At 43.7% G+C, this 10,291-nt stretch overlaps 1 protein-coding gene across 5 annotated transcripts in view; it reads left to right on the top strand.

Annotated features, from left to right (window-relative positions):
* Window positions 1-968, top strand: part of LOC105910476 (protein PHTF2) — a 55,273-nt gene extending 54,305 nt beyond the window's left edge. For all 5 annotated transcript variants that reach the window (XM_031582469.2, XM_031582467.2, XM_031582470.2 and 2 more), the window contains one exon: window positions 1-968. This exon is cut by the window's left edge and continues 1,389 nt beyond it. The gene's annotated coding sequence lies outside the window, so the exon portion shown is untranslated.
* The last annotated feature ends 9,323 nt before the right edge of the window (window positions 969-10,291 follow it).

The raw sequence follows: 10,291 nt of genomic DNA, 5'->3' as shown, positions 1-10,291 counted from the left end.
GACCCTTGACCACACACACACACACACACACACACGGTGGTGTGGAGCAGGACACCGTGACCCCAGACCACACACACATACACACAGGACACACGGTGGAGCAGGACACCCTGACCCCTGTATGCCTGTGGACTCGGCCCTGTCCCTAGGAACACTTACACACTTTTGCTCCTTATTTCTTACTGCTAAATCACAGCCACATGCTGGACGTGTCCGTGGAACCTGTGTTTTGGTCTAGATTAAGTGTGTGTGTGTGTGTGTGTGTGTGTGTGGGTGTGGGTGTGGTGTGGGTGTGGGTGTGGGTGTGGGTGTGGTTGTGTGTGAGCGTGCATATTCTTTTAAGGATTGTGACATGTTCAAAAGAACCGTGAGAAGATGTGACCTTATAAACACACACACACACACCTCCTCATAAACGCAAACACACACACACACACACCTCCTCATAACCACAAACACACACACACACCTTCTCATAAACGCAAACACAAGCAAGCTGTTACTAAACCTGCCGCCGCGGATCTGACCATCGTCTGGAGCCGCTGATATTAAGTCCGCAGCAACACTAGAGAGAGTGTGTGTGTGTGAGAGTGTGTATTTCAGTGACAGCGTTAGTCTATCTGATAGCCTTCCGTGTTCTGTGCAGGACCGTCTGTAAAGATGACCAAAGTGGTCTCACACACACACACAGGACCGTCTGTAAAGATGACCAAAGTGGTCTCACACACACACACACACACAGGACCGTCTGTAAAGATGACCAAAGTGGTCTCACACACACAGGACCGTCTGTAAGATGACCAACGTGGTCTCTCACACACACACACACACACACACACAGAGGACCGTCTGTAAGATGACCAAAGTTCCTATTTTTGTCTGCTTTACCTTTGCTGGAAATGAATGTATTACTGTAAGCTTCACAACCTTTATTTTGAAATGCTTTAAAGAATTGTTGTTCCTGATTATTCTGCTTCCTGTTTATTCTAAGGCTGTGTTCTCTTGTTTGTTTACATTTCTCAAACTCAAAAGTGTCTGCTGTGCAAAATCATCATCAATCAATCATCTCGCTCACACAACACTAGTCCTAGACACGCCCCCTAGACTGATGGACGGCAACTGATGTGGGAACAGTTTTAAAAAGACTGATGTGGGAACAGTTTTACAAAAAGACTGATGTGGGAACAGTTTTAAAAAGACTGATGTGGGAACAGTTTTACAAAAACTCTGAGTAGATTCACCATTAAAGGTTCGTCCTGTGACTCGGGTGAAAGGTTGTTGTTATCTGAGTTCAACAGCCAATTAAATGACCTCCCTCCCTTCCGTAATAGTTGATTGGGTGGAATAGGGTAAAGCTCAGTCCACTATTTACAAAGGCAGGAGGTGTGTGTGAACACCAGAGAGGTCTGAGCGCACACACACACACACACACATGCAAGAACACACACACACACACATAAATTGACAGCTAGAGAACCACAAGGAGCAATTTGCTGAATTTCTCTGGGTCTGCCTGGAGGGGGACACAAGCTGTTATATGGAGGTCAGTGTGGGCAACATCAGCGACAGCATCTATAACACACACACACACACACATGTATGTTATATGGAGGTCAGTGTGGGCAACATCAGCGACCGCATCTATAACACACACACACACACACATGTATGTTATATGGAGGTCAGTGTGGGCAACATCAGCGACAGCATCTATAACACACACACACACACGTTATATGGAGATCAGTGTGGGAAACATCAGCGACAGCATCTATAACACACACACACACATATATGTTATATGGAGGTCAGTGGGCAACGTCAGCGACAGCATCTAAAACACACACACACACACGTTATATGGAGATCAGTGTGGGCAACGTCAGCAACAGCATCTTTAACACACACACACACGTTATATGGAGATCAGTGTGGGCAACGTCAGCGACAGCATCTAAAACACACACACACGTTATATGGAGATCAGTGTGGGCAACGTCAGCGACAGCATCTAAAACACACACACACACACGTTATATGGAGATCAGTGTGGGCAACGTCAGCAACAGCATCTTTAACACACACACACACACACACATGTTATATGGAGATCAGTGTGGGCAACGTCAGCGACAGCATCTATAACACACACACACACACACATGTTATATGGAGGTCAGTGTGGGCCAGAGCACCAGACAGACACTTCCTGTGAAAGGGAAAAACAGGAACAGCTACTGAAGCAACTCAAAGACACACACACACACACACACTCTACTGAAGCAACTCAAAGCCACTGAAAGGGGTCGGTGGTTAGAGGATGGCCTTGGGTGCTCGCACGCACACACACATACACACTCACACACACACAAGCACGCACGCACGCACACACACACAGACAGACACGCACACAGACACACACATACACGCACGCACACACACACACACACGCACGCACACATACACCCACACACACATGCGCATGCTCGCTCTCTCCACTGGTGGTGACACGATTCCAGACACATACACACAAACATGCACACGCGCACACACAAACATACATATATGCACACACACACATATATATGGACACATGCACGCACGCACGTGCACACACACACACCATTGTTAACACAGGACAAGCAGTCCGCTACGGAATCGTGTCACCCCCAAGTGGAGAGCGTGTGTGTGTGTGTGTGTTTATATTCCACCAGTGGAGAGCATGTGTGTGTGTGTGTGTGTGTTTCTATTCCACCAGTGGAGAGATTGCTCAATATTGTCAGCAGGTGGGTGAGAGTGCATCTGCACCCACGCAAGAAGCCACTTCTCTCCAAGAAAAACATCAAGGACAGACTGAAATTCTGCAGGAAGTACAAGGATTGGACAGCAGAAGACTGTGTGTGTGTGTGTGTGTGTGTGTGTGTGTGTGTGTGTGTGTGTATCCTGACACCATCCGTGTGTGTGTGTGTGTGTGTGTGTATCCTGACACCATCCGTGTGTGTGTGTGTGTGGGGTCGCTTCTCCTGACACCATCCATGTGTGTGTGTGTGTGTGTGTGTGTATCCTGACACCATCCATGTGTGTGTGTGTGTGTGTGTGTGTGTGTGTATCCTGACACCATCCATGTGTGTGTGTGTGTGTGTGTGTGTGTATCCTGACACCATCCATGTGTGTGTGTGTGTGTGTGTGTGTGTGTGTGTGTGTGTGTGTATGTGTATCCTGACACCATCCGTGTGTGTGTGTGTGTGCGTGTGTGTATTCTGACACCATCCATCCATGTTTTTGTGTGCGTGTAAAGCTGACACCATCCATGTGTGTGTGTGTGTGTGTGGGGGGGGTCACTTCTCCTGACACCATCCATGTGTGTGTGTGTGTGTGTGTGTGTGTGGGGTCGCTTCTCCTGACACCATCCATGTGTGGGGTTGCTTCTCATCCAAGGCAGTGGCCTCACTCACACCCCTGCCCAAAAACACTGTTCAATTACTTCAGCTCGTCTGGTTTATTACCAACGAGAACCCACCTTATACAGTACACTGGTGCCCCCTAGTGGTCACCATACATGAAGCGCAACATTCAGCTTCATACAAAACAGATAGTTTGGGTAGTGTGTGTGTGTGTGTGACGGGTAGTGTGTGTGTGTGTGTGATGGGTAGTGTGTGTGTGTGTGATGGGTAGTGTGTGTGTGTGTGTGTGTGTGATGGGTAGTGTGTGTGTGTGTGTGTGACGGGTAGTGTGTGTGCGTGTGTGTGTGTGTGTGTGTGTGTGTGATGTGTAGTGTGTGTGTGTGATGGGTAGTGTGTGTGTGTGTGTGATGGGTAGTGTGTGTGTGTGTGTGTGTGTGTGTGTGTGTGTGTGTGATGGGTAGTGTGTGTGTGTGTGTGATGGGTAGTGTGTGTGTGATGGGTAGTGTGTGTGTGTGTGATGGGTAGTGTGTGTGATGGGTAGTGTGTGTGTGTGTGTGTGTGTGTGTGTGCGACGGGTAGTGTGTGTGTGTGTGTGTGTGTGTGATGGGTAGTGTGTGTGTGTGTGTGTGTGTGCGACGGGTAGTGTGTGTGTGTGTGTGTATGTGTGTGTGTGTGTGTGTGTGTGTGTGTGTGTGTGTGTGGGTGTGTGTGTGTGTGTGTGTGTGTGTGTGTGTGTGAGATGGGTAGTGGGTTGTGAAAAGTGTTTGTCTCCACCCTAGACAGAAGTACAGGGGTTCTCATTGCGGGTGGTGACATGAATTGTGTCTCAGCTAAAAGATAAAGCCCCAATACCAACGTCTGCATCAGGTGGGGTCCCTCACACACACTAGTGCTTCACCCATCTCTGGGGTCCCTCACACTGGGGTCAACCTACCTGGGTGTCCCTCATACGGTTTACAAACTGGGCAGGCCTCCGATGACCTCACAGCAAACCATCCCACTTCTGACGCCATTTGTAGCCATCAATCTACCTCAGGGTGAACAAAATGAGCTGAAACGGAGAAAAAAAACGGAATTCACCAAACGGAAAATGCATTTTTTTTTTAAACTAGTTAGTCAACAACTGTCCTAACACAGTCAAACATCAAGCAAGTGCAACACAAGACAAAGCAAGATGAAAAATAAGCTACTTACTAGATTGGCAGACAGTAGAAACCGGGCGGCTTCAGGCAAACCTACATTTAGCAGTAATATGCCTACGGACCCTGGTATGGCAATGGCACGGAGGCGATTCTCCATATTAAAAGTCATTGTAGCGCCCCAATTTTTTTTAAGCTGTTATTTTAAGGTAAAACTGCTTATCCTAACCCTAACCCTGAGGTACAATTACTACATAATGCCACTTTAAGCAAGTTGTAAGTCTAAGGCTTGCTACAGAGCCACAGGATAGCCCTGCTTAGTTGGGGCGCATTTGTAAATTCTGAAATTTGGGTGGGTATAGTGTATAGCATGCCGCACCATGACCATGTGAATGCATACAAATGTCACAAATTAAATGACAAAAATTACACAAATGACTATATGAACATCTATTTATTGGACTTTAACAAAACTGCAAAGTGCAAATGTAAAACAAATCTTTTTTGTGGCATTTAGTCCAGCGCTTCTTTAATGTGTCTTGTCCATATATTGAAGCAATAATGATAACAAATAAAAAATTCTAAATAATAAATACTTTATATAGCCACATATTAAAATAAGAAAATGAAAACACTTTTCAGTCCTCCTCATGTGGTTGGGTATATTTCTCTGAAGATTGAATCTTTCCCATGAGTCGGCGATTACCTATCAAATAGGTATGAAAGTCCTTGCAGGTCATGTGTTTGAAATTGTACTGGGTGCACAGAATCCCCTTCAGCACTTGAGATTTTTTGAGCTGTCACCGAATCTGGGAAAATCTTTCTTAGCAAACCAGATGTGCAGTCCATTGATCTGTAGCTGTTGTGATGCTTTATTGTATGAAAAGCAAGGGTACCCTCTGCAGCCGTAACAGAAGTGTCTGTTTTACTCACAAAAAAGTATGTCACTTTACTCGATGAGCTCTCTCCTCTTGCTGCAGTTTTGTGTTTTGCAGAGTGCACGTGAGCTTCCAAATCGCTGCCACCTTTATTTGCCACTGACACGTAAGTGCCTGCTCTGCATGTCATGCACTAAGCTTCCGAAGCATCACGGCCGAGGCGAAAACATGTGTATTTTTTTTTTTAGTTCGTCCGTGAACTTACGTTTACGTTTCGGCATGGCTGCAGATGTCATGCGCTGTAAACAATGCAACTAGTGGAAGCGGCAAGGTGCTCAGTGTTGCCAGATTGGAAATGGTGAAGTATGTAACCAAAGGCTCAGATAATTATCGTGTATCTGGCAACACTGAGATCGGTCGACCAATGACTGTTCTCTCTACAGTCAGAGCTCGCGCAAGAAGGTGGAACGTAAGGGAGATACCATTTCCAAAACTTGTAAGGGCGTAATAACTAGTTTGTGAAAAACCCAGAGAAACACAAATATCCGACGAAGCAAAATCCCGGACGTTTTTGGAATCCCTGCCGGACGCATTTTTTAGGTCTCGAAAAGAGGACATGTCCGGGGAAAAGAGGACGTCTGGTCACCCTAGGTTATTGCTCACCTGGTTTGATTTTTGAATCCTTGGGCCTATGCGGCCTCTTGGGCTTAAGCTGTTAAGCACTTACAAAATAGAATATATTGACTCCTTCAGTATGTTGTTGTAATTTCTTTATTTGTTACCGTGATTACTCATATCCTCCGGCCCCTGACTTTGCCTCAGTTTCAAGAACCGGCCCCAGTTCCAAACTAATTGAAGAGCCCTGGTGTAGGCTTTCGCCCGTGACAGCACCATTGCTTTGCCTTGCCGTTTTTGCTACAGAGACTCACTAGCGCCCTCTTGAGGTACAAAGTGGTATTATGAGAGAGGGCGGTAGTTAGTATGCCAACTTCAGTAACTATGGGCAGCAAGGCGTTTTAGACATTACCTCAAAGCGGTTATTTCTTCACATTCCGTTGCTAAAGTTCATTTGTAAATGTTTTAAACTAACACTCATACATAAATACATATATATTGTGGGTGATTTGAAATTTGCAGTCTTTCAATCTACATTTATGAGGATGGTGAGCTTCGTGAAGGTTTATTCTACGCTCCAGTTTATTCAGTTCTTTGGGTGTGTGTAGAGAGAGCTTCTCTCTACAAGAGAGATATCAGCTAACAAGAGAGAGCTTCTCTCTACAAATTATAATTAACGACTTCAAAACACCAGCAGCCAAGGTCGGCAGAGATGCCAAAGTGAATAGCTAAATAAAAAAAGGCAAATGTTTTGGTTGCATATCACGCTATAATTGGCCAGTGCGAACAAACAGGCTTCATAGAAAACCACCACTAGCCTTCAGCTGTGGGGGAGGAAGGTTCCCAATGACCTTCCTCAACAGCGTACTTTATAGCAGTAAAATTAGTCTGATAAACACACACCTGAAAGCTGACATCCTTCTGGGAATGTATCAGTGCACTGGGGTCACGTTACCACGTCTCCATGTAGCCGTTTTCTCCACATTAACGACCTTTTTCCCATGACTTAGACTGCCATTTGACAGGTCCTCCACCAGTACATCGTTATGAGGGATATCTAGCTAACTAGCATAGCTAGCTAGTCAGCGTTGCTTAAAATATTCCCTCGCTGGGTAAATTAGCCACGTTGATATTACCACCACAGCATGTTTGCTCCAAATAAGGATACTATGATCGATAGTCCAGAATTAGGACTCCGAATAGGCTGGGTTTAGTGTTAAATGTAAAAACAGTATACATATGAATTGCAGAGGACAAAACTGGCAATTCAGTACTTTAATAACGGAAAGTCAGGCGCGTGAGCTCAAGAAAGCAAGCAGTTTTGCCGCCACCAAAATGCACCGGCTATCACAGTAGAGTTGAGACCAGGGGCGGAGATCCCATTTCATTGTAGGGGGGGACAATACATGGTAAAATTTCGGAGAGTAATTCCGGGGGGGGGACATGAAAAAATTGCTTTCACGAGAGCTAGCATAACTTAGCTGCTAAATACCGAATTCTCAATAACATTTACAAACAGAAATTCGAAGTCATTTTTAAATCCTCTAAATGGCATTAAATGTACTAACACAAAATATCTACTCACAGACAAATAATGTCCAAAGTTCAAGAGAACTTGATGCTCAAAATAAGTTCTAAAACAGTTCAATTTGACCTATCAATAAGCCCCGCCACCAATATTTACTGTTCCTAACTCGGACAAGTTATCCGAGCTGACTAGAGTCAATGGCAGCTATCAGTGTCAAAACGATATCCCAAGAGCCTCGAGACAACTTTTGGAGACAAAAGAACCTGATTCCGTCTAGAAGCCATCAAAAGGGCCTTCATACTGCAATGGAGGGATATGCATAACATTTAAAACATAGATATATGGTGGATAACACGCTTACATTTGAGGCGAGAATTTACAGATTACACAATACAAGAGGGAGAATCCGCATCTCACGGTCATCACGATTGCAGATACATATATCCAATACCAGCATTGTTCAGGCACCGCAGGGAAAGATTAAATTAATTTACCTTCAGTTAATTTAACTAATCTGGAGAGGCACTGAGATGTAGACCTACCTTTATTAACTAACATTAACCTGCCCCTGACAGGACAGTGTCCTAACTGTCTAGCTAGCTATCCTAACGGTGTTAATTACCGGCATGCGTGTGTTATTATCAGCAAACGTTCACGTTGTCATGTCAATCCATCATTAAACTTATGTATACTTGTGCATATCGATTGTAACTTCGTAAAAGGAGTTTAGAAAAAACTTTAACTGCGTCAGTGGGAGAGAGGAGGAAACAGTCTCACTGTCTGACCGTGTACTTGGCTAATTGACTGAAACACGGAGCTGCCGGTAGCCCCGCCCGGTGGAAACAGCATGTGAACCAAACCATTTTAAGGAATAAAATCATGATTTTTCAAAATTTAAAAACACATTGTTTTACGTTTATAATTAGCACACCTTGTGTTGTCGTGCATTTATTTCAAATTACTATATTTAAAAAAAAAATTGTTTTGTTTCCAATGATTGTTGGGGGGGACAACTTTATGGTAGGGGGGGACACGTCCCCCCCGTCCCCCCCGTGATCTCCGCCTATGGTTGAGACCATAGATATATATCTATGGTTGAGACCGCGTAAATCTACATGTGAATTAACGGTACTCTACACTGTAAGCAAACTTCAAATAACAAACTTTAAATTAAAACTAAATATTAAACATTTCCGACAGCAAGCAATCCTATCTGGTCCTAGTGTCGTACTGTGTGAACTACGGGTGCTGCTAATGGACAATTCTCCCAAGGGCTACGTGTGTGAGGCCTAAAACTAAATGAATGCTTATTTATTTTCTTGACGGCGACCAGGGGCGTCGTTAGGCCTATTTTAGGGGGGCTGAAGCCCCCCTAAAATGTTCTTCAGCCACCCCAAAATCATTTGGCATTATTGGCTTTAAAAAAAAAAAAAAAAACTTTTTATTTTTTTATTTTGGCGATGTCATTAAATAAAACTATTGTTTCTCACAAGCACAAGTTATTTATAACTCTAACATGCTACATATGTGCGTGCGTTCTGGTTTGTAGGTTTTCTCCCCCTTTAAATTACAATCCAATAGCCTATCATCACACATAACGATATAAACCCCGGGGATATTGGGGAGGCTGCTGCGCTGGCTTTCTCACTCTGCCAAGTAACGTCTCTTCAACGACAGCCAGGATTATAGCCAAGGAGTTTAGCTCAAAGTAAATGATGCAAGGAGTGAAATTGTAAGTACGGGTAGTTACAGAATGTGGCTATCTGTAGTTGTTAACGATTGTTACCTGCTTAAATGTAGGTTTACTTGAGGTAAATGAAGGGAATATTGTAGTGGGCTATGTTAACACTAAGCTAGCTAGCTAGCTAATTTGTTAGAAACTGTCTCCAGTGAGCAAGAGTGTGAACGGGCGAATTCGAAATACAAGAAATAACTATCGACATCTGTCTATTATTTGCATTAATATATCTCTCTAGTATTTCGAAACAATACAATCAGTCCCTATAGAATGTTGTTGTTTATAATCAATTAATGCTAGTGAATTCTAGTTTGACTTGATTTTAGTGAATGCATTGGGTGCCTTCCATTTCAGCCCATCATACAAAATGTATCATTTGATAATTAAGATGTACTTGAAATGTGTTTTTACATTTTTGTTATTCGTGTTTTTTTTCTCCCATTGAATGGTATATTTGACACTGAACTAGTTCATCTTTATCTCAGTGATAGTGTCCAAATGAGCATAAAATATCACTGGTATGTAAAAACTACAGGGACAACAAAATAGATGTAAATGATGATCAAAATCGTATTCCCTTCTGCTCTTAATAAAACAAGTAAACAACTCAATAATTAGTATTTGGGAGCGGATAGGAAAGCTAGTTTATCCGTCTTTCCTTTACAAGCAGGACAATTATTTCTCTCTTTATTTGAGAAAAGTTCACATTTGTGTTGTCAAATTTCACTATAACCCTGAAATTCTGTCTCTTGTGTTATCATATACTGAATGCAAGCAAAACAACAGAGCAAAATCATACTCTTTCTGATTGAACCAATCTATGAACTGTCTGAAACAATGGATATCCGCGGCCCCAAATGGGCCCCCCAAAAAATTGCCGCGCACTCTGCGCACAAATAAGCCACTCCCCTTGGGGCTAAGCCCCCCCTTTCTTTTAATCCTAGAAACGCCCCTGACGGCGACTATACATTTTAAACACGCTTAATGTT

Source organism: Clupea harengus, chromosome 16, assembly GCF_900700415.2.
Source record: "Clupea harengus chromosome 16, Ch_v2.0.2, whole genome shotgun sequence".
Lineage (NCBI taxonomy): Eukaryota > Metazoa > Chordata > Actinopteri > Clupeiformes > Clupeidae > Clupea > Clupea harengus.
The sequence above is the reverse complement of the archived record's forward strand: the minus strand, read 5'-3'. Positions and strand labels throughout refer to the sequence as shown.